Source organism: Myxine glutinosa, chromosome 7, assembly GCF_964187855.1.
Source record: "Myxine glutinosa chromosome 7, kmMyxGlut1.1, whole genome shotgun sequence".
NCBI lineage: Eukaryota > Metazoa > Chordata > Myxini > Myxiniformes > Myxinidae > Myxine > Myxine glutinosa.
Genome location: NC_136267.1, coordinates 143805657 through 143824363, shown reverse-complemented (window position 1 = coordinate 143824363; position 18707 = coordinate 143805657). Strand labels below are relative to the sequence as shown.

General features: G+C 45.7%; 1 protein-coding gene across 1 annotated transcript in view; it reads right to left on the bottom strand.

Moving 5' to 3' along the window:
- Positions 1–18707, bottom strand: part of LOC137431717 (V-type proton ATPase 116 kDa subunit a 1) — a 464565-nt gene that overhangs the window by 359492 nt on the left and 86366 nt on the right. The gene's annotated exons all lie outside the window — the stretch shown is intronic.

Here is an 18707-nt window from a genome sequence, read left to right as displayed (position 1 = left end):
GGAACATCTCCAGAGGTATTATATATACCTTTTGGAGACGTGCAGCAGTTGTTTTCCACTAATACAGAACGCAACAACCCTTGTATACCCGACTGTGAAGCCAACCATCAAATGCACCTGTCCGTACATTTTGCCACGCCACATGTGATATAATCCTGTTGTTGACTTCTTGCTGCGACAGACAATCAGTGACATGGTTCTTTTAACAAATAAATCACCAAAGTGGAGAAGAAACTCACCAGATTGATATACTGAGTTAAGAAAGTAAACCCAAGTCAAGAAAAAAAAAAATTCCATATTAAATGCCAAGTCTGTATATATATACACACACACACACACTACATGACCAAAAGTATGCACCCCTTATAATTAGTGGATTGGGCTATTTCAGCCACACCCATTGCTGACAGGTATATATAATCAAACACACAGCCATGCAATCTCCATCGCCAAACATTGGGAGGAGAATGGGCCGTACTGAAGAGCTCAGTGACTTTAAACGTGGCACCGTCATAGGATGCAACCTTTCCAACAAGTCAGTTTGTCTAATTTCTGCCCTGCTAGAGCTGCCCCAGTCAACTGTAAGTGCTGTTATTGTGAAGTGAAAACGTCTAGGAGCAACAACAGTTCAGCCGCGAAGTGGTAGGCCACACAAGCTCACAGAACAGGACCACCAAGTGTTGAAGCACGTAGCGTGCACAAATCGTATGTCCTCAGTTGCAACACTCACTATCGCGTTCCAAACTGCCTCTGGAAGCAAGGTCAGCACAACAACTGTTTGTCGGGAACTTCATGAAATGAGTTTCCATTGCCGAGCAGCCGCACACAAGCCTAAGATCACCATGCGCAATACCAGGAGTCAGCTAGAGTGGTGTAGAGCTCCCTGCCATTGGACTCTGGAGCAGTGGAAACGTGTTCTCTGGATCACACTTCACGGTCTGGCAGTCCGATGGACAAATCTGGGTTTGGCGGATGACAGGAGAATCCTACCTGCCCGAATGCATAGTGCCAACTGTAAAGTTTGGTGGAGGAGGAATAATGGTCTGGGGCTATTTTTCATGGTTTGGGCTGGGCCCCTTAGTTCCAATGAAGGAAAATCTTAACGTTACAGCATACAATGACATTATAGACGATTGTGTGCTTCCAATTTTGTGGCAACAGTTTTGGGAAGGCCCTATGCTGTTTCAGCATGACAATGCCCCGGTGCACAAAGCGAGGACCATACAGAAATGGTTTGTCGAGATCGGTGTGGAAAAGCTTGACTGGCCTGCACAGAGCCCTGACCTCAATCTCATCGAACACCTTTGGGATGAATTGGAATGCTGACTGCGAGCCAGGCCTAATCGCCCAACATCAGTGCCCGACCTCACTAATGCTCTTGTGGCTGAATGGAAGCAAATCCCCACAGCAATGTTCCAACATCTAGTGGAAAGTCTTCCCAGAAGAGTGGAGGCTGTTATAGCAGCAAAGGGGGGGGGGGGGGGGGACCAACTCCATATTAATGCCCATGATTTTGGAATGAGATGTTCGATGTTCAGGTGTCCACATACTTTTGGTCATGTAGTGTGTGTGTGTGTATATATATATATCTATATATCTATATCTATATATATATATATATATATATGTATATATATATTGTTGCGGATCTCAGAGACGGCACTCCCCTTAGCAAGGGGGGGTTAATCCCCTTGGCCTGTTAAGCTGGCTGTCTCTAGTCCTGGTACTTATAACGCTCCTTCGCAGGGTGAAATTGGTCAGGGTTATTGGTCAAGGTGTTTTCCCGAATACCTTTACCAATCCCTCTGCAAAGTAGGGAGACAAGTACCGCTCGAACCATGGACAAGATGGTAATTGCCGAGCAGTTTAGCAACCCACAACTCGGGCCGTTAACACAGGACTAAACCCGACTATTGCGGTTGGCCAAATCGTGCCACAGGTACTCAATTGGAGACAGGATGAAAGCGATCGGGGGAAAGAATAATCCAAAGGTAGGAAATAACAGACATTTATTAATTATGTACAAAACCAAAGAAGAAGAGGAAACGAAAGTAATATACAGTGAAGAAGAAGAAGACACTGGGCAGCCTTAAGCAGTCTTATATTACCAACGCCCAGGACAGACAATCAGACGTACACGAAAGGGGAATAGCAGGCAGGAATGACTGGACGAAGGAGAAGGTCCAGGTGGGACAGCAGGGCTGGAAGGTTCGGGCAGAGGCACCGCATGGAGGTCCGCTCCAGGTCCACGCTCCGGGCTGGAAGCGAACAGCCAGCGGCAGCTTCACGTATTCGTTCTCGCGGTAGGGCTTTTCGAAGCAGCTTGTCAAAGAGCTCCGCGCAGCTTCGTCTCTCTCAGCCAGACCTCACCACGCGCCGTCTCCAACCCAAGTCGACTCTCATTCATCTCCGTAAAAAGGCTTCGCGCTGGCGCTTATATTACGTGCTTCCAGATCAATGCGCACTTCATAGAGCCACACCGTGATCGTATTTCGTCAGCCCTGGTTGGCCGGTAAGGGCTCGCTGGCTCCACCTCTGATGGTGCGTCGGCGTGCCACGCCTTGTTCTTGTGGCTCCGCCCCCTCCTTCCTCGGCTTGACCGCATGGCTTATGGCGGTTTGGGGCCAACAACCAAATCAAGGCAAGGAGCAGCGAACGCCACCTGACTGTTACTTTGCGGAGACGATTGGGGGAATTGAAAGGGACCTATCTTATTTGATTAATGCAACGTAGATACAACTATTGGGAACAGATCCTTAACTGAAACACATAATAATGAAATAACTGCGGAGAGGTCCTATGGTTCGCTACGTGTTGTACATGGACTAATATAACTAGGGTGCGATCTTTAACAAGCCAATTGATGGGGATATTTACAGGGGAACATTTATAAGGGAAACATTTACTAAAATTTACTAGTGAAGGTTCTAAAAACCGTAACAATATATATATGATCAAGTGCTGGCGGTGGTGGTGCAGATGGTGCAACAAGAGGTGCTGAGATCGAGAGAGAGAAGAGTGGAGAAGGACACTGATGGGGGAGAGGTGTGGTTTGTCAAAGAGGGCCAAGTGGAAAGAGGTGGAAAGAGGAGGAGGAGGTGGAAAGCAAGAGGGCTGTCAGATGCTTGTGATTGGCAGGTGGTGGCAGACCTAAAGCCACAATTGGTATTCCCAGAGGAGATCTGTGTGACAAGGTTGCGGCCTGACATTGTCATTTGGTCAAGTGCAACAAGACAGGTCATCTTAGGGGAGTTGTCGGTACCTTGGGAAGAGAACATGGAGGAGGTGCACGAGAGGAAGAGAGGAAAGTACAGTGAGCTGGAGGCAGAGTGCCGGGAGAAGGGTTGGTGCGTTTCGTGTCAGCCATTTGAGGTGGGGTGTAGAGGGTATATTGGCAATTCCTTTTCTGCATTTCTTGCTAGGCTGGGAGTGTGTGGGACAGAAAGAAGGAGGATGTGTGACAAGGTGGCCCAGGTTGCCTTGAAAGGCTCATTTTGGATATGGAGGAAGTTTATGGAGGCACGTCGAACGGTGTAGGTTGGTTGTGTGTGTGTGTGTGTGTGTGGTTTTTTTTTTTTTGTTATTATTATTACTTCTTATTTTGTGTATATGAGTGAGTGGTTGAGGGAGTGTGTTTTTGCATAAATTAATTTTTGCATGAGTGTGTGTTGTTGTGTGTTGAGTGGTGTATGATGTAAGTGTAGGTGGTTGTTTGGTTGGTGTTCTGTATTTATGTGTGTGTATGTGTGTGTATGTGTGTGTATGAATGATCTGGTGTGTTTTGTTGGTGAGTGGTGAAGGGTATAAAGGTGGGTGTTTGAGTGTTCCACCATGTTTGTTTGGTGCTGTGGATTCTGGACGTGGAGGTGTTGTTGTTGTTATTGTTGTTGTTGTTGTTGTTCGCCCTGGCTGGGGGTGGGGGTATGTATGCATCCAGATGCAGTTACTGCATGTGGATGTGTACGTGCCCCTGCTGGCCCACCTTAGCTGACCGTATTGAGGTTGAAGAGCCGAAACGAGATGATGCTGAGGACCTCGACTGAGGACCCGGTCAGTGCGGCACACTTGTGACCAGGTGTGTTTTGAACTTATATATATATATATATATATATATATATATATATATATTGTTATGTTTGGGGGGTAAAGCAATATCTAGAGCCAGGTAGATCTGTATAGGTAGGTATTCGACTGTCGCGATAGGGAATCTGCCTATAATAAGTTCTTCATGTTTAGGCGTTTGTCGGGATAAGATGTATGATTGTGGATCAACCAGGAGATTCGAGTGTTAAGTAGTTAGGGATTAAAGATAACGCCCCTGTGAGTCCAACCTAGTAGTCAAACCTTTGTCCATTATGGCACTGCAAACCACATAAACATTAGTTATGACCTTTAGTACAACACTAAATGACGCCCTCCCCCCTGACATGACTTAGGAAGAAATCGGGCTGGAACACCGCCACAATTGGCCGCCACCATTTACACCTCCGAAAGGCCTACCCACCTCACATAGCATGTGCTATGACTGAGGAGCAGGAGTGGGGAGAACGGTAGTGGTGCAGTGGGCATGCCCCTAGACGAGCCGGCGAGTCGTGGGAGGCTCTGATTGGCTGAGCAGTGCGCCAATGTGACGTCATCGGCCAGGAGATATTAGCGAGCGCCGAACGCCATCGAGGAGAGCAGTTGGTTCGAGAGAGAGAGACGGAGAGTCTTCGAGAGAGCTCTCTTTTTGCCCTTCCTTCGTGCTTGGACGTCATTCGTTTTTCTTCCTGCTTGACTCTTGGAGATTGGATTCAGAGAGAGATTCCCAACCCTGGCAGTTTGCAGTTGACCAGTTCGGTTCGCGGTTCACGGCTTGAGTTGGCACTCCCGGTGCGATCCCTAGTTTGGAGAGTCCTGTCCCTGGTCGAGTGGAGAGTTGCAGCTCGAGCAGCTTTAGTCCCGGCCGGCAGCCCGAGTGGAGTTCGCTTGCTTTGTGCAGCCCTGCATTGGACCTTTGGAGCGAGGGAGCTCGTGGTGTGCCGTTGAACCGACGAGGCCTGGTGGCGCTCGGAGGCGGACGGAGAGGGCCGCGGGGCCGTGTTACACTAAAGACGACTAGAGCCAGATAAGCCCGAGCTCCGCATTTACACTTTACATGACGAGACATTTTATTTCGTATTCATATTCCCTCGTCTGTATCTGAAGTGTGTGTGGGGACGTCCCGATTAGGATATTTTATTACCGGTGCGTGCTTTTTCACTGTCTTTGCTTTTCATTTAATAAATCGTTGTATTATTTTCTGTATATACCTGAACGCAGTTTCCTGTTTGATTTTAATAGATAAGGCTGCGGGGCTCTCGTCGTTCCCCTCCATCATGCGCGCTTTGGTTTTGGAATCCGCTATTGAGTTTTCACCTCGGGACTTCAAGCCTCGTAATCGGCCTCCGCAACTCTGATGTTAATCGGAGTTGCGCGACAATATATATATATATATACACACATATATCTATATATACACACATATATATATATATATATATATATATATATATATATATATATATATATATATATATATATATATATATATATATATGTATGTATATATATATATATATATATATATATATCAAATGAATCCATTTTTAGTTCTCCAACCTTTAATGAGCAAACAAACAACTGCTCGACGTTTCGATCAGCAACACGGATAAACGTGCATCCACTGACCTTTCTCAAGAGTAAAGCAAAACAACTCTATACCCTCCCTTATATAAGGGTAAAAGGGGGCGGGGGACACCAAACCACCAATCAATGCCATTCTGGAACAACTTGTACCATTAAAATTTAAACCATACATCAAAACCGTTGCACCACTGAAGCCACGCCGTGGACTGCTACATCAAAACAACCGTTAAATCACACGTTGAATCAAACAAAACGTAGCATAATTCAAATAAATCGATGAAAAACAAACAACATGATTGGTTTAATAATATCGATTTATTTGAATTATGCTGAGTTTTGTTTGATTCAACGTGTGATTTAACGGTTGTTTTGATGTAACAGCCAAATGTGTGGTTTGTCAAGCCAGCCACGAACCAAGAGAGTGCAAAAACGTGTTCAAAATCCCTTTGTTTCACCCTCGCCGAGAAGGGAGGGGGGGGGAGCTTGGAGGTGCCCTGGCTCCCTGTTGGTGGAGCCCGTTACTCCGTCCCACAAGTTCCCCCAAAGCAACTTTCACCCTGATTGGTGGGTTTCTGAACCTGGACATCATGGTGTGCCTTGGAGCCAGGTGCATTATCCCTTATGAGTGGAGGACCTATCTTTCCTTTCCCCAACGACTAAAAACATAATAACCCAAAATAAGGGAAAGGGACCAAGATAATGGTCTGCTATGAAATAACTATTCTAAGGGACCTGTATGGTGGTTTCCATTACCTTTTAGTGGTTTCTCAAAACCACAACAATATAAACATATATATAAACATATATATATATATATATATATATATATATATATATATATATATATATATATATATATATATATATATATATATATATAAATAAATAAATATATATATATATATATATATATATATATATATATATATATATATATATATATACACGTTATATATATATATATATATATATATATATATATATATATATATATATATATATATATATATATATATATATATATATATATATATATATATATATATATATATATATATATATATATATATATATATATATATATATATACATACACATATATAAATAAATATATATATATATATATATATATATATATATATATACATATACATATATATATATATATATATATATATATATATATATATATATATATATATATATATATATATATCAACGAACATAACAGCGTGACGAGCGCTGTCCCGATCTCCTGTGGACCGAAGTCCTAGACCAAAGAGACATAATTCGTGGCTGGTGCTCACCATTAAAACTAGGAGGTGCCTTGATCATATATATATATATATATATATATATACATATATGGATTCTTCCTTGCTGAAAGTGCAAAAATGTATAGCATCAAGCTCTGTGCTTTATTCCAAGAGTGTAGTCTGTATATAGCATGTGTTTTAATATATAAAGCACTAGCAGGAGTTCCCGGCATTGCCCAGTGATGTTCTAATCCTGTTGGTATTTTGAAGAAATCAATTTGGTTTTTATTCTATTTATTTGTGGGTGCGTAAAACACTTCCCTTTTCTAAGGAAAATTTGTATTTTATATTGTAATATTACACACACACACACACACACACACACACACACACACACACACACACTAATCAGGGATAATTTAATATTACCTTTCACATAGCTAGAAAAGTTCAGGTACTGCAGAGCGATTTCTAAAAATAAAAATAAAAAATCAAACTTTTTTTTTTGAAACATTTACAAAAAATTTTTTTACATCCATATATATATATTATTATTATTATTGTCCTAAAACACTAATTGGCAATCACTGATGAACCTCTGAAAGTTTGATGAATGCAAAGATGAATCCATTCAGCCATCTCTGAGAAAATGGCGTCAGACACACAGCTCTTTTAGTATAGACTAGAATATAAGACCCGTCGCTTCGCTGACGGGAATACCTATCTTTTCTGTGTTGGCTAATCTATGGGGGAAGAAAGGATTCCTGGAGGAAGAAAGAAAGGAGAAAGAAAAGAAAGAAAGGAGAAAGAAAGGAAAAAAAAAAAAGATTCCTGGGAGATCCTGCTCTCCGTGCAGGGACATCCAACGTCACGTGTTGGCATTTGCAGTTTTGACACGATTGTCCATGTACCCATAAAAAAATTTTGGGATCAGAAACACCCCCGGGAGTTACCCGAATCCACTGTCGTTGGATTTATTGAAATCCGTTAATCCGTTAATCCGTTCTCAAGTCATAACACGACAAACAGACAGACAAACACGGCTCCTTTTATAATATAGATTTGGCGCATTCCCAATGTATGACAGCATGTCTAAAGGTACATATAATGAGGGGTCAATTATTTTACTCTCTATTTTAAATAATTCCACTGCATTCACTTATATTAATTTATTTTAGGCTCAGTACACTTAATATCCACTGTTTAGGGCTTCTAGGATAGTTCCGAGGTTGTGCACTTACCTTTGCACCATACCATATGGAACGAATAGAGAAAGATTCCCAACATAACCGTGTACCATCACTTTGGTGCTTCACAGGTGGAGCGATGCATCAATGAGTCTGCTATCCATTGTATATTAAGCTGGAGATCCATCCACCAGTATTGGTTGCTGGTGATAGATGTCAAAGATCACACGGTGGACTTCACAAAGAGTTAGTGAGCATCTCCAGCACCCTGGCCAAATTCCAAATCCCTGGAATATGCAGTGCATCTGCAGCACAGAGATTCTCCTGGAGATGTTGCAACAAAAAAATGAATCTACAATTTGCGATAATTGGTTCATATTGCCCTCAATATAAGCAACGCATCAGTGAAGGTGACCGTCAGACTTTTAGAGACGTCCCTCCTGAAAAAACAACAATGGTTGAAGTGACGGTTCTCAAATATAGGAGGATGCGAGTTTTGAAGGATGCCACGATACGTGGAAAATGTATTCAGTCATCCGCAATGAACTGCCATGGTTCATATTGTCGGACTTATTGGTCCCTTGAAGCATGAATGCGCAAGATTGTCACCAACTTGCACAGTGCTGTGTTATGAGCTGCTTGCACTCTTGAATCCTAATCCAGCCCTATATTAATGCAGACCATGTTGAATGGGTATGAAAGATGGATTTACCAATGGAATCCAGAAACCATGCAGGAATCATTGAAGTTGAAGCTCAGAAAACTTCCAGGAACATCGAAAGGTCAGGAAATTGCAACCCTTGGTTTGAAGAATCATGGCCGCTTTTTTTATTCCAAATCTTTAAGGGATCCATATTATCGACTTGGGGAAACACAGCTCATCAATACACTTCATCAAGTGAGAATAAACCTCTCGGAAGAGAACAATCCCGAAGGGAAGTGTACAAACACGGCATTTTTAAGCATCAGTAACACCATTAGTGGGCCCTCAGACATCCTCAACAAGTCAGAGCCATCTTAAAGAGACAATGTGGGTAATGCTGTAAAATATCTCTTAATATTTCCAGAATGGAATAAGAACTGTGTGATTAAGGTGATAATAAATAAAATCTTCCTTGAAAAATATAAGTAATAAAAAGTAAGCACGCCTATTTCAGCCTACCCAAGCGGCTGTACCTACCCCAGCGGAAGGGGTGCGGCGGGTGCTGCCCGCCCGTCCCCATCTCTGTGCACTCTTCTTGAAAAAATTAACATATATGGCTGGATGTTTGATGACGACATGAATGAATGAATGAATGATCGTTTTAAAGGCCATTTTCCCCACCAGGGCAGGGGTTAGTCTTGCGGGCCCCATGACAATCATGGTTCCCTGTTTGACGCAATGTTTTTATGGCCGGATGCCCTTCCTGACGCCAGCCCTTGGTCACCTCTTACGATGCACAGGGATACGGTGTACCTATTCTAAACCGGGGTACACACCGGGATCATTCATCCCCGCAAGCTGGTACTCAATTTGCCGACCTCGGAAGGATGACAGGATGGGTCAACCCCCCTGGTGTTAATTTAGTGATCGACCGGGATTTCGAACCCAGGATCCTAGGATCCCAAGCCGGCACCCTAACCGCTAAGCCAACACCAGGCTTCTAATAAAAAGTAAGCACGCCTATTTCAGCCTACCCAAGCTGCTGTACCTTATTGCAAGGAAGGGATGCGGCGGGTGCTGCCCGCCCGTCCCCATCTCTGTACACTCTTCTTGAAAAAATTAACATATATGGCTGGATGTTTGATGACGACATGAAAAAGGAGTAAAACCAGACTTGTGTGCAAGCACAGGGTGTTGAAATGGCAATACGACGTGCCATTGGCCCTTGATGTCACGTGGTCCCTCATTACCATTTATCTCTTAAAAAGAAGCACATTCGACAAAAACCAGGATATTTTAAAAGTTTATCCAAACAGCTTGATGTAAAGCAGCATTTAGAGGTTGAATTCATCAACTTCAACTGGGCACATCCCTTTAAAATACAGAGCTTACAGGGCAACCTCGAATAACTATAACAAAGAATATATAAGCTCTTCCGGCTTTGTGCCGCTTGACGAAGTAGATCCAGCTTAACAATGGTCTTTAATATGTCATCGTTCTGGCTGCCTCTCCAAATCGGCATGTGTGGGCCACAGGCAGCATGGTGTGTGACAGGCACATCCTGTTTGTCAGGGTCTGCGTGGCAATATCCGATGTTACACATGGTGATTGGTCTCGCAACAGCGAAGGAGTCTTACACCAGATAACCTCAAAACACTGCTGGACACCACGTAATACATAAGGTGCCGATAAGAAAAGTGCAGAGGGATGTCTCGTATGGATTAGCAACACTTCATCGGCACCATCGTCATTTACATCAATATAGGAATGGAGAAACAAATGGGAAAAATGAAGCAGATGAAAGAAAACCCGAAGCAAACCAAATTCACCAGTCCTGCTAGAACTCTCATGAAAGCCAACAACTCCGAAGGGTAAGTGTGCAAGCTCATGAGTACTTCTGTGCATCACTCTTGGAGACATTTTTGTTTTCCGGCATCACCAGGAAGAAAACATCAGCTTCAAAGCTTCCTTGTATACAATCTGAGACACACTGATAAAATATGTGCCGTGCCGCAGTTGTTTTCCACTAATACAGAACGCAACAACCCTTGTATACCCGACTGTGAAGCCAATCATCAAATGCACCTGTCCGTACATTTTGCCATGCCACCTGTGATATAATCCTCTTGTTGACTTCTTGCTGCGACAGACAATCAGTGACATGGTTCTTTTAACAAATAAATCACCAAAGTGTAAAAGAAACTCACCAGATTGATATACTGAGTTAAGAAAGTAAACCCAAGTCAAGAAAAAATATATATTCCATATTAAATGCCAAGTCTGTATATATATATATATATATATATATATATATATATATATATATATATATATATATATATATATATATATATATATATATATATATATATATATATATATATATATATATATATATATATTAGGGTTATGTCGGTAGGGTCGTGATATGTAGAGTCAGGTAGATTTGTGTAGGTATCATGCTCCGGATGTCGGGTAAGACCATCACCATGTAATAAGTTCTGTTTCGCCGAATGTCGGTTAAGTTTATATCTGTCCCCATCACAAGGGGGCGGGGCATGTTAACTAGCTTAGGGCATAAGGATAAATGATCCCTTGTACGTCTTACCCTATGTGATTAATCCTTTGTCCCTTATGGCACCGCAAAAGACACTAGTGCAGGAGTTGCCCATTATACGACACATAATAATAAAACCAACCGGAAGACAGGAATAGGGCATTGGGGCTGACAATCCCGCCTGGCAGGCACACATCGCTCGGGCAGGCCCAGAGCCACGCCCAGAAGGACGGTGATTGGGTGGGAGTTGACCAACAGGAACGCCGGGGTAAGAAAGGACCCGCTGATTGGCCAGGGTGGAGCAAGAAGGCACTCATCGATTGGTGAAAGAAGGGCGAGCAAGAAGCGGCGCGCTGATTGGTGGAGATCTGGGCAGGCAGTGGTGGCCTGCAGGCTGATTGGTGGAGAAGCGCTGTTGACGTCACAACCCAACGTTAAAAGAACTCTCGGACCGACATTTCCTTTTCTTGCCCTCCTCTCTTGACCTGCTCTTGCCCTCCTCTGCTTCCCTTGTTCTTCTCCCTCGTTCTCTTGTGCCTGTTTTCGTTCTGGACCTCGAGACGATTGTGTTTGGACCGGCCGTGTTCAGAGACGCCACCGGGAGACGTGCCGAGTGTTGCAGGCGGAAACGATGTGTGGCTTGCCACTGCAGTGTGACGAGGCCTAGAACGAGCGCTGCAGCGCAAAAGGGTGCAACGAGGCCTAGTTCCCACCAACGCCGGCCGGACCCATTCGCATACCCTCACGAGACCTCACCAGTGATCAGAGCTAAGTACACACACACATAATTTATTTTATCCAACGTTCTTTTATCCCTTTGTCTGTGTTTAAGTCTGGTGTGGAGGATCCCGTTTAGGAATTTAGTTTTACAGTCGCGTTTCTTGTTATCGGCATCCATTTTCAAAAATCCTTTCATTATTTTATGTACATTTCAAATCCATTTTCGTGTGAGTTATTTTCTGCAGGTTTGAGGTCTGCCGGTGGGATCCGTTCAGGTAAGCGCTTCAGCTTCCTCCCCTCCTCTTTCTTTCTCCGGCGCATATGATAGGATTCCACATTTGATCATCGCCTCCGAGTTAAAGCTTGCATCTGGCCTTCCGTGATAACCTACGGTAATTCACCAAGGGTAGTCACACGACAATATATATATATATATATATATATATATATATATATATATATATATATATATATATATACAAAATACATGATTGAGAGGTGTCTGGCAGATTTCGGCAGGTTTCGCTGTGCAGATCTTTGTATAGGAGCATCACATACATCATCCAACCCCCTCTTGAACTTGAGGTAAGGCTCCCGGACCAGGTCGGCCTCTTGCAGCATGTTGGCAATTGCCCGCCTGTCCTGCAACACCTCAATCAGGAACTTGGCCGTAAGGTTAAACCTCAACACCTCTTCCTCCTCATCACTTCCCCCCTCCTCCTCCTCGGAAACATTGATAATGGCGTCCAACTCCATCTCAGTAAGCTCCTCGTCATGCGAGGAGATAAGATGAACCAACTCCTCACGCTCAATGTTGTCAACGCCTTCCCCTCCCACCTGCCATGCCAACCCGTGCCAACCTTCCATGTTGTTGGGAAAGCCCGTAAAGTTCTTCACTTTTGCCAGCAGGCTTTGATGGTGGAGGCTCTCACCTCATCCAGTGACTCTTTCATGGTGCTGATGCAGTGGGCTATTTTGAACTCTTTCAAACACTGCCCAATTGTGAGCTCTGGGTCCATCGCATCCAAAATGCGGCAAAAGGTGTGGTGGGTATAAAATGTTTTGAAAGTGGAGATTACCCCTTGGTCGAGCAGCTGAATCAGGGAGGTGGTGTTGGGCAGCAGGCAGAACACCTCGATGTTCGGGTGAGCCACCTTCCGGTCCCCAGGGTAGCCAGTAGCATTAATCAACAAGCAGTAGAACCTTGAATACAAGTTTTTTTTCCCGCCGGGTACCAATGAACTCCTCTGGCGTTCAACCTGAGGGATGAGACATTTATGGAACCAATACATGAACATTGCTGCCATTACCCACACCTTCCTGTTGGTTCTCCAAAACACGGGCAGCTTTTGTTTGTTCTTGCCCTTGAGAACATGCGGTTTCAGGGAAAGGTACAGCATCATGGGCTTTGTCATACAGTCTCCTTTTTCATTTGCACAGAGAAGAGATACCCAGTCCTTGGCGGCCTTGAACTCTGATACTGTCCTCTCTCTCCCTGCGAGATGCAAGTTTGCATTGCTATCTTTCCAAAAGAGGCCAGTCCTGTCAGAATTGAACACCTGCTCTGGCAGGTACCCCTTCTCCACATTGAGCTGCACGAGTTGAGCAGGGAACATTTCGACCACCTCTTGGTACAAGGAGCCACGCTTCCCAGACAGCTTGACATTGCCGAGACTGTACCGCTTCTTGAAGTAGTCCAACCAACCCTTGCTCACTCGGAATGTACTGGGGCCACTCATACCTGCATCACTCAGGCCATCACTTGCAGTCACTCATACATCACTCATGCCCAAACCTGCATCACTCATGCCCAGACCGACATCACTCCTGCTTGCACCACCCGCGCCAGCCATACTTAAACAAGAATGTATCAATTGAATGCAGGTTTATTAGCAACAACGATGAACAATCAATCTGCAAGACAAAGAAAGCGATGGTAGATATTAGAATAAGATAATAGATACAGAATATGCAAATAACAATGCGCAGTATTACACAAGATGAGAACGCAATAGAGAACAGCACCATACAAGAGTTGTCTATCTCCCTTTCCCAAAAACGTTCAATTGTGACACAGAATAGAACGAAAACTGGAGACCGAGAAAAAGGATCACATGAGTTTATAATTGATATTCTTCTGAATTGAATCGGGCTGGTGGTTTGATAATTCGCTTCGGGCGGCCCGTCACCACCCGATCAATCGTCGGAGTCCTCTGAGGGCAGTTCGTAATTTCCTGGTCCATTGTGGGAGTCTCCGGTGGGTGGTTCACTATCGCCCTGTCCGACGCCGGAGTCCCCTCCAGCTGGTCCATCATCACCCGAACCGTCAAGGGGGCAGAAATAGGCAGTGACCGTGGAGGTGTGGCGGTGGTCTGCACATGTGGTTGGTTAGCGACTCTCGCGGGTGGTGTCATCGCGGTGGTGGAGCGGAGTGTCTGTGATGGTAAGCCCGGCGCAATGACATGTTGGGGTTCACCCTTCTGGGGAGTGGTAACAGGATTGAGACAGGCTCTTGGAGCGGCGATGGGTTGGGTACCAGACATTAAGTATTTCGGTACGATTGGCATAACACTTGGCATAACGGTTGGCAGCATGCCACTTTTGCCAGTCGTAGTGGGAGTTGTCATGCTGAAAGGCGTAAAACGTCGCAGGAACTTACGATTTCGGAGAGTGATTCTTCCGGAGCCATCCACCTTGACAACGTATTGATCGAATTGTTTTACCTCAATCACGGTTCCGGTCCGGTCCCATTTTCGTGGTTCCAGGCCGGTCTGGTTCTGGATCCGGACATGGTCCCCGACGGCCAGTGGAGGTAGTTTTGTCGTGTGTTCAGAGAGTCTTTCGATCTCCCTGGCATGCCGAATGCGCAAAGCTTCCTCACGATTGTTGCGTGTTTCCCGCCAGGTGTCCGATGGCAAGTATCTGCCTGGGATGATGGGTATGAAGTCCTTGACCGGCCTCTTGAAGATGATCATGGCTGGAGACAACCTAGTGTCCTGATCCGGTGCATTCCGGTACTGGAGTATTGCACGTTGGAACCGATCAGTGTCTAGTTCACCATTGGAACCAGTGTTATCGGTGATCATTCTTTTCGATGTTTTGACTGCGATCTCGGCACGACAGTTGCTGTGTGGGAAGGCAGTGGATGACAACCGATGGTTAACGCCCCACCGACGCAAGAAGTCTTGGGTGTCATGTGCCGTGAATTCTGGCCCACAGTCAGATGCCAATTCGTCGGGGATACCATAAGTGGCGAAGTTCGACCGCAGACATTTCACTAGGCCTTGTGCCCCGCCAGTTGTTAGCTGAATGATTGGCCAATTAGAGTAACGATCAACGGTGACCAAATAACTCCGACCCTTGTGATGAAAGTAATCTGAACAAACGTACTGGAAAGGGTAGGCAGGTTCAGCTGAGGCTGTAGGTGGAGCGCTTGGTTGCGATGGGGCCATCCGATTGCAGTGTGAGCAGCGATTGCGCATCTCATGAATCTGGGGAGTGATTCCAGGCCAAAAGATCGAGCTGCTGGCCCGGGTGGTCATAGCCGTGACTCCTTGGTGAGCAGCATGAAGATTCTCAAGGACAAGCTTCCGTAGCTTCGGTGGGATGATAATCCTCCCCTTGTAGACCACTATGCCATCAATAGTGTAGAGGTGTTCACGGAAGGGAAAGTATTCCAAAATGGACACAGGGAAATCGTCCCGACTGGCAGGTAGACCCTGCTCAATAGAATCGAGTAACTGCAGCATCTGAGTGTCACTTGCTGTTTCGTCCCGAACATCGTCCCAAGTGACGGACCGCACAGAATCGAGTGTCTTGATGGCTGCCATAGAAATAGCCATTTCCATGCCAGTGTCGTCATCTGTGGTCCACAGCCCAGTCAAGGTGTGCTGTCTTAGTGTAGTCGATGTGGCCACATCCATAATGGAGGAAATGTCATCCACCAGTGGCAGTCGTTCCGATGGTCTGGCACCCGACGGATGTCGTGAAATCGCATCTGGTACGCAGTGTCGTTTTCCCGGGATGTGGATAATTCGGAAACGATATGCTAGGGTCCTTTCTTTCAAGTTGGCAAGCCGCGTGTTATGGATGTCCTCTAATCGTCTGTCACCAAGAAGCTTGATTAAGGGCTTGTGATCGACGGCAATAATCAGGTTCTTGCATCCCAACACAAAATACTTTACTTTTTCCAGGCTGTCCGCCACTGCTAGAGCTTCACCCTCTATCGGAGCATAGCGCGACTCCGCTGCATGCGTGAAGCGGCCTCCAGCAAGGGTGATTTTCCAGCCATCGGGGCAGCACTGTGGGGTTTCACCAGGGCATCTGCAGTGTTTTTGGAGGAGCCAGAAGCCAATCCCATCCTTCGACCAGTCAGTTGCGAGACATGTTGTCCGTTCCTTGTCAAAGATCCGGACCCCATTTGCGACTTCAGATATGATGAGTCGTTTTGATTCTTCGAATAGGGATTGTAGTGTTGCATCCCAGTAGAAGGGGGTGCATGGTTTTAGGAGGTCCCGAAAAGGTCGCATCCTCTCGGTCATGCTGAAGCAGTATGTTACCTGATTGACTAGCCCAAACCAGGAGCGAATGTCAGTAATTGTTTTTGGTGTGGGGAAGTCCTGTATCGCTTGGAGATACCTTTGGCATGGTCGTACACTGTCCATGGTGATCTCGAATCCAGCGAATTCGACCGTGTCCTGACCAAAATGGAATTTCGTCGGATTTTGCGTAATCCCATTACGGCCGCACAGGTCGAGCCAGTTGCATGTCTGAAAAAAGCTCTCTTCCAATGTGTCGCTCCACATGATGGTATCATCAATACATTTGGACTTGTTTTTGAAGTCCGATACAATTTCGTCAAATCGTCTGGAGTATCCATCACCTGAAGCGATGTAACCTTGGGGAGTGGTGCAGTAACGGTATCGGCCCCATGGTGTGATGAACGTTGTCAGATGGCGGTCACATTCTCTGATTGGAACGCTGTGATAGCCATTCCAGGCGTCTGTTACCGTCTTTTTGGTGTTATGTGGCACCGCCATTGCTTGATGGAAGGGTGACTGGGTGTGGTGGGTCTCACGTGTGCAGTGCGCATTCAGTGGTTGCAGATCAACTGTCCTCCGTGGGGTCCCATCCTTCTTTGGACAGACGACCATTCTGCTGCACCATGTCACTGGTTCACCAATTGGCACCGGTTCCAGAACCCCTAACCTGATGTCGCGATCGATACCAGCCTTGACTTCTGCCTGCCAGTGTAAGGGGACAGGCACTGGGGTGTGCACCGCTTTTGGTGTTGCCTCGGGGTCAACCATCAGTGTGAGAGGCGGACCTTCCATGTGGGGTAGTGGCTGGTGTTCGCAGACATTGAATGTGCTGCTTTTGTAGTACTCCAGTAGCCATTTCTCCAGCCTCTCTCGGTTCTCGTCAGTGGCCGGAAATGGGATAGATGTAGGCAGTGTAGGGGGAAGCGATCTTTCCGGGCAGTTACAATTTGCATCGATAACTGCTGCCACTGCAGCACCAACTGTGTTGGATTCGCCAATGGTTGGGAAGCTACTAGACACGAGGCCTAGATCGACGCATGCTTCACGACTGAGATACATGTTCCGTGTGTCAGGTGAGATGTAGCAGATTTGTCGGGTTTCAATAATGTCGCCATTGGCTGTGCGACCAGACAGGTGTAGGAGCATTGCGCCGATAATCCGGACCCTTCCACTGTTAACAGCATTCATCTTCAGGTTGACAGGTAACAGGTCTTCATTACGCAGCCCGAGTTTGTGGAAAATATTAAGTCCTGTGAGGCAGCTTTGACAGCCAGTGTCGGCCATGGCCTGGAGCCTGGCCGATTTTGGTCGGGATGACAGTGGCTGGCCGAAATGGTCATAAGATTCCTTATCGATCCGTGCTATGAGTTTTATGTACGGCTGTGGTTGAGACTTCTTCTTGGTCCAGCCAGAGAGGTGGTCAAATATATGGTGGTCGAGGTGTAGTGGAGTAGACAAGGTGGCCATGGCCCTTTTAATTTGCGGCTTCCAAATGGCCGTTTCTCGTTCCGTGACAGAGCAGAGAAGATCGTGGACCTGGCTGCTTTCTTCCACATCATGAGCATCCATTGATTTGTCCGTAGGTTTGTTGTCCGCCTTTTTCGTGCCTCCCCGGCAGACATGAGCAAAATGGCCGCGAGTGGCGCATTTACTGCATGTTTTCCCGTAGGCATTGCAGAATTGACGCCTTTGGTCGATGTTCGGCTGTTTGCCATGACCAGTTTTGCCGCAATAACTACAAATGGCCGCCTGCTTGTCGGTAGTGATCAGGGCTCTTTTGTTCTTCCAGTTTTTGTATTGGCTTGCGCCATGAGCGCCTTCACTATCGAGCAAGGCATTCTGGGAACGTTTCCCTGCTTCCTTGGCCTCAACGAAAATGAGAACTTCCTCCAAGCTCATGTTCTGATTTTGATCGCCGAGAATGTCCTGTTGTATATCTTGATCGGCGAGTCCCCGACATAGGACATCGCGAACCATGTCCTTGGTGTAGTTGACATCAGTAGGGGGATTGCATGAGCAGACAACAGAAAACCTGCAGATCTCAGCTTGACCAGCCAGACGGGCTGCGTAGGTACGAATTGGTTCTTCTCGGTCCTGTCGCATGTTGTGGAGGTTTACGCGGGACACCATGGTATT